At 34.1% G+C, this 5,584-nt stretch overlaps 1 pseudogene; it reads left to right on the top strand.

Annotated features, from left to right (window-relative positions):
- Nucleotides 1–238: 238 nt before the first annotated feature.
- LOC138839160 (U6 spliceosomal RNA) lies at nucleotides 239–335 on the top strand (annotated as a pseudogene).
- The last annotated feature ends 5,249 nt before the right edge of the window (nucleotides 336–5,584 follow it).

The raw sequence follows: 5,584 nt of genomic DNA, 5'->3' as shown, positions 1-5,584 counted from the left end.
ATAGAGAGTATGATCAAATTCCAAATAAAAAGACTTAAGTATTCATTGGCAAAAATAGTTTGGAAATGTGAGCAATCGACTGATCAATATAATTTTTTCCAATATTCACAGAATTTTAGGGAAATAAGATCGATAGCATTGTTAGGAACAATAAGGTTTCCTTGTTACAAGTAGGCACCCATAGATATAAGCCTGTATAAAGATTGCAGCATTAACTATTAAATTTAGAGGATACTACATGCTTCAGCAGCACGTATACTCAAATTACAACACAGAGATTAACATGGCACTTGCACAAGGATAATATGAAAATTTGAGAAGTATTCCAAATTTTTCATTCTTCAGATGCAAGAAATGAAAAAAAGTGATTAAAAAGTTGATTACAAAATTACAAGTGTAACAATACACGTAATTCATATAATTAAATTTAGTTTGACATCAGTGTATTAAATCACCTCAGAAAGGCGTTTACATAGCATAAACTTTACAAAACTTTTCAAATTAGACAACATTGTCATTTTATCCCAAAGAAAAATAATATTAAGACCTAGAAAAAAAGGAATGAAACTGTTTCTATATGGAATACAATAGGAAAGGACACATTAATGAACGTATATATTATAAAATAATATAGAATTCAATGTATATCTAGGAGAAAATAAGTTATGAACATTATGCAAACATAGAATATAGAATATTTTAAAATATACTTTTTCAGACAAGCACCAGAAATATTTTAGTTTCTGTACTACTCATTTCAACAGGTAAATTAAAAAATTATTTCTTATTAAAAAAATCACAAACTCTGAAGAAATTATTATACATGTTTACAAAATCTATTGAATACATTTTTCCATCCAAGGCAGGCAATTCACTTGGAAGAATTCCGCGGAATCCATGAATTTTTACAGTAAAATATTGGTGCTGCGGGGCACTGGTGTTTCATGCCTATAATCCTAGCTAAACAGGAGACTGAGATCTGAGGATCATGGTTCAAAGCCAGCCTGGGAAGGAAAGTCTGTGGTACACTTATCTCAAATAAACCACTAGAAAACTGGAAGTGGAGCTGTGTCTCAAGTGGTAGAGGGCTCACCTTGAGCTGAAGATCACAGGGATAGCTCCAGGCCCAGAGTTCAAGCCCCATGACCGACCAAAAAAAAAAGATATTGCACTTATTTGGATTGTGAAAATATTTTGTAGGGACACAAAAGATGAACTTGCATTTTTGAAATTTAAGAAACTTAACCCGACCATTAGGACTTCGGTGAACAATTTGTACAGCCTTTTACAACTTCATAGAGGTAGTGATACATACTTATGCTTTTGGCAATGTCAAATAGAGTTTCTTCTATGTTGTTCTTCAGGCCTGGATTTATGTAATGGTTCAACAGAAGGCGATCCAGCGTATCTTTGCTATCTCAATTCTCAACAGCAAGATATAAGCGTGTCAAGAGTCCTTTAGTTTGGGGAAGTGTTACTGTGGCTCAAGCGGTAGAGCACTCCCCTTGAGCTGAAGAGCACAGGGACAGCACCCAAGCCCAGAGCTCAAGTTCCATGACCGACCAAAAAGAAAAAAACCACCACAACAACAAAAATCAAACAAACACAAATATTTTGGCTGGGAAAGTGGCTCAGTGGTAGAGTGCTGGCCTTGCATACATGAGGCCCAAGGTTCGATTCTTCAGCACCACATAAGCAGAAAAAAAAGCGGGAAGTTGTGCTGTGGCTCAAGTGGTAGAGTGCTAGCCTTGAGCTGAAGAGATGAGGGACAGCGTCCAGGCCCAGAGTTCAGGCCCCACGAACAGACCAAAAAAAATTTTAAAAAAAAGTCCGTTAGTTTGGCCATTGGTATCTGTATCATGATGAAGTAAGAAAGAAGCGACTCTGGTATTATTCCACGTGTATGCACTGTTCAGGGGTGTCCAGTCATCTACAGTTATTGCATGTGCCGCTTGAGACACCAACTCACTGACAATGTCTAAGTGTCCACCGTAGGCTTCTTGAAGAGGGATATACTGATCATCGTCCCTACTATTCACATAAGTGGCCTTTTGAGAAAGAAGTCTCCGCACTGTAGTAAGCTGAATATTTTCGACAGCCCATTGAAGAAATATGGTTGGATCCTTCTCCAATTTTTTTCTTGCAATTGATACCATTCCTTACTTTTTCATCTTGTTCCCCATATTCCTAAGAATTGCCTAACCAGAGACTTTGAGTGCCAGTGGGAATGAGGTGTCCATGTATTTCCCTAATAGTTCACATTGGTTGAACTGGTCAGAAATATCTGGTGAATTTTCTGCAACTGTTTATTCACCATGATTTATTTTCGCTTTTTCCAATTTTACTATTCGAAATTATTCTAACTGGAGAGTAGGGAATTGATGGAGAGCAGAGGAAAGATATTCCTCCATATTCAAATGTACACACTGAAAATGAGGACCAGTGATGTCTTCATGTGCAGATTATTCTAGGCATGAGAAAATAGGAAATAATGCCTTCCATATAAATGATTTGGGAAATGGCAGAGCAAAAAGTGAAATGATACAACCAAAAATATAAAAGCAAAATAAATTAGGATAATTATGGAGCAATCGTGTTATATATGAGAACCATGAAAGGGAGAGAGAAAGAAAGAGAAAGATATGTAATGACGTAGCTAGCCACATAATCCATGCCTCTGATCAATTTGTAGAGCAAACAAAATTTTATTTTTTAAAAGAGATGGAAATCGAATTTATGTATTTACTTGAAGTTAGTAAATACATTTTTAGTAGCCTACGTAAAGAGACATAACTTTCCCAAACTACAGACAGTAAAATAAATCCTTGATAGTTCTAGTAACAGATCTGACTGAAATCAGTTGAATCATACTTTTCTTGTACAATGAAGGAATAAGAGGATAGTAAAGCAGCTAGAGAAGGCAGGGAGATTGTATCTGTGACAAAACTTTGTGGAAATTGGTATTGAGGATTTCTTACTGGTGATCCACTTGCACTGGAAGCATGATTCTGAAGTATTGCTTGCCGATTCTGAACTATTGATTTGATTATTATATTCTCCAAGAAGAAAATGAGAATTGATAGTGAAGGACTACTAATACATTTTGACCTTCTCACTAAGCACTTTCAATCATCAAAATCACATGAAGACAATAGACAGGCCTACTTTTTAGATGAAAGCAAGTGTCTTATAAAAACAAGGAATGTATGTAGTCATGCAAAGGACTTCTATTTTACCAATGCCGCATACATTTTTCTAATGTTGGGTACCAATAAATAATGGATCTATTAGAAAGCTCTTAAGGCTCCTATGTTCAATAGTGAGTTCTCTTACACAATATCATGGTATTTTTTGTGTATGGTTTTAAGAATAAATTTACATTACTAACTTGAATTTCTGACAGGACAGTATCATCACTGTACATCTTGCTTCGATACTCTCATTTTAAAATTACCATCTAAGTATGTGCATTAGATAACTATATAAGAAAAAGTAGCAGCCACACTGATGGCTTATGTCTTTAGTAGTAGTTAATCAGAAAGATGAAATCTGAGCATTGTGGTTTGAAAACAGACCAAGAAAAAACAGTGCATTAGATTCTGATTTGAATGTAACCAGCAAAATCTAGAAATGGAGCTCTGGTACAAGCAGTAAAATGCTAGCCTTGAGAAAACTGAAACAAAAAATAAATTCTGGGACAAAGCCAGGCCCTGAGTTCAAGCCCTAGTAGTAGCACCAAACAAATAAATTAATTAATAAGGTAATTAATTAATTAAAACTAAATTAAGTGGTCACATATGGAGAGGCAGGTAAAATGTAACATGCGTGGTAATGGTTTATGTATTATTTTGTAATAAGGCATATTATCATTTGTCCTAATCACTAATATTTTATGTGGACTTTTTGTACAATAAACCCTGAATTTAGCATGCGTGTATATGTGTGTGTATATGTGCAAACATGTGTGTATGTGTATATGTGTGCGTGTGCTGTTGCAATGTTGCTTGCCAATGTGGACAGGGTGAGGCTGAAAAAAGCTAACCGTGTTGCAATGTTTTTATTTATCAGTGTTCTCTCATGTCATTTCAGTGGAACCAGCCTTTGTACATATTATTTGTCTAATAATAACATCATAATCAAAGCATTTACAATATTAAGTTAGAAAAAGAGACCGCTTTCAGCTCTTATTGTATGTTAGGTAAGAAGATACAGACATAATTAGTAAGTTGTTGCTATAAGATGATTGTCAGTACAAAATACGTACTTGACCTCTTAAATTGGTTATACTTTTAAGATACACTCATAGAGTGATTTGGACTGACTTGACCAAACAGGTATTACTCTCTGATTATTCCTGTGAAACACAAGTTGGATAAACTCTTTCCGGAATTCTGTTGAAAATCACTTTCTTTGCAAGATTATATCTATTCTCACTAAGAGATAATCCAATCCATATTATATTTGAATATCCCATCTTATTCATTGAAAATAAGTATTGTGGATATGCTTGTTAGATATTCCTTTCAAAAACGAACAAACAAAAAGCAAGTGTTATGTCCATATTGTGGATGCATTTGAAGGTGTTTTGTACATGCACAGGTATCTTTACTAATGGCTCTTTTGTGGGAGAAACTACGGCAACTTTAACAAATAAGGCTTTTCGAATATCTGTTCCAATATACATAACATCTCAGAGCAAGTCTTGCAATTTCTGAAAATCCTTTGAATCTTTTAGTATTATTTCAGTTCATTGACTGTAGAGCTAAAATTTCTGAAATATTGTTAAGATCTGAAAAAATAAGTGGGTATATACGCTTTTTTATGCTTCATTTTATGAAAACCCAGTTTTTATGAAAATAAATGGAATAGAATAAAAGAATTAAGTGAATTGGGTGAGCTAATTATTAGTATAATTTTGTTTTCTATTAACAGTCTATTGAATGTAGATGATGCAGTTAAATTATTTCCTCTCTATTTCAGTTAGTTTTAGAATCTTTATAGTTATGAGTGAACTTTTAAATAAAGGTTTTTAAAAATAATTAGTATTAACCTTATGCTTTTCGTCCTACTCCCAAGAAAATGAGTTATTTTTAAGTGTTAATAGTTTATCATTATGATTATCATAGCGAATCATTATCATTATCATAGGGACTTAAAAATGCAGTAGTATTGATGTCTTTTTAAACCAATTGTATTCACAAGTTGGAGAGTCTTTAATTCATAATTAGGTCTTGGTGTCAATGATTTTTAACCTCTCATTCCTAACATTAATGATAGGTAAGACTGCATTTTTGGGTGTATGAAAGGTAAAATATTTATCTGGGGTCAAATGTGATTTTATATCATTCTTTCTTTAATAACATTTTAAAGTAGTACATTTCTCTCAAAATGGTGGGTATAAAAAGCAATCAAAATACTTCAAATGGTAAAAAATTTAGGTGAGCTACAATGTGGAAACGATTGCTCCAAAAGGCCTGCAGTCTGTTTCCATCAGGAATTGGGCAGGTCATTCTTTCAGTAAGACTGTGTTAACCAGAGATGGGGTCCCCAGGCAGTGCAGTGTTGAGTGAAGGCATAAAATATG

The sequence above is a fragment of the Dipodomys merriami genome, unplaced genomic scaffold, assembly GCF_024711535.1.
Source record: "Dipodomys merriami isolate MVZ:Mamm:240054 unplaced genomic scaffold, mDipMer1.0.p SCAF_295, whole genome shotgun sequence".
NCBI classification, from domain to species: Eukaryota; Metazoa; Chordata; class Mammalia; order Rodentia; family Heteromyidae; genus Dipodomys; species Dipodomys merriami.
Note: the sequence above shows the minus strand (reverse complement) of the source record. Positions and strands in the feature narration are given on the sequence as shown.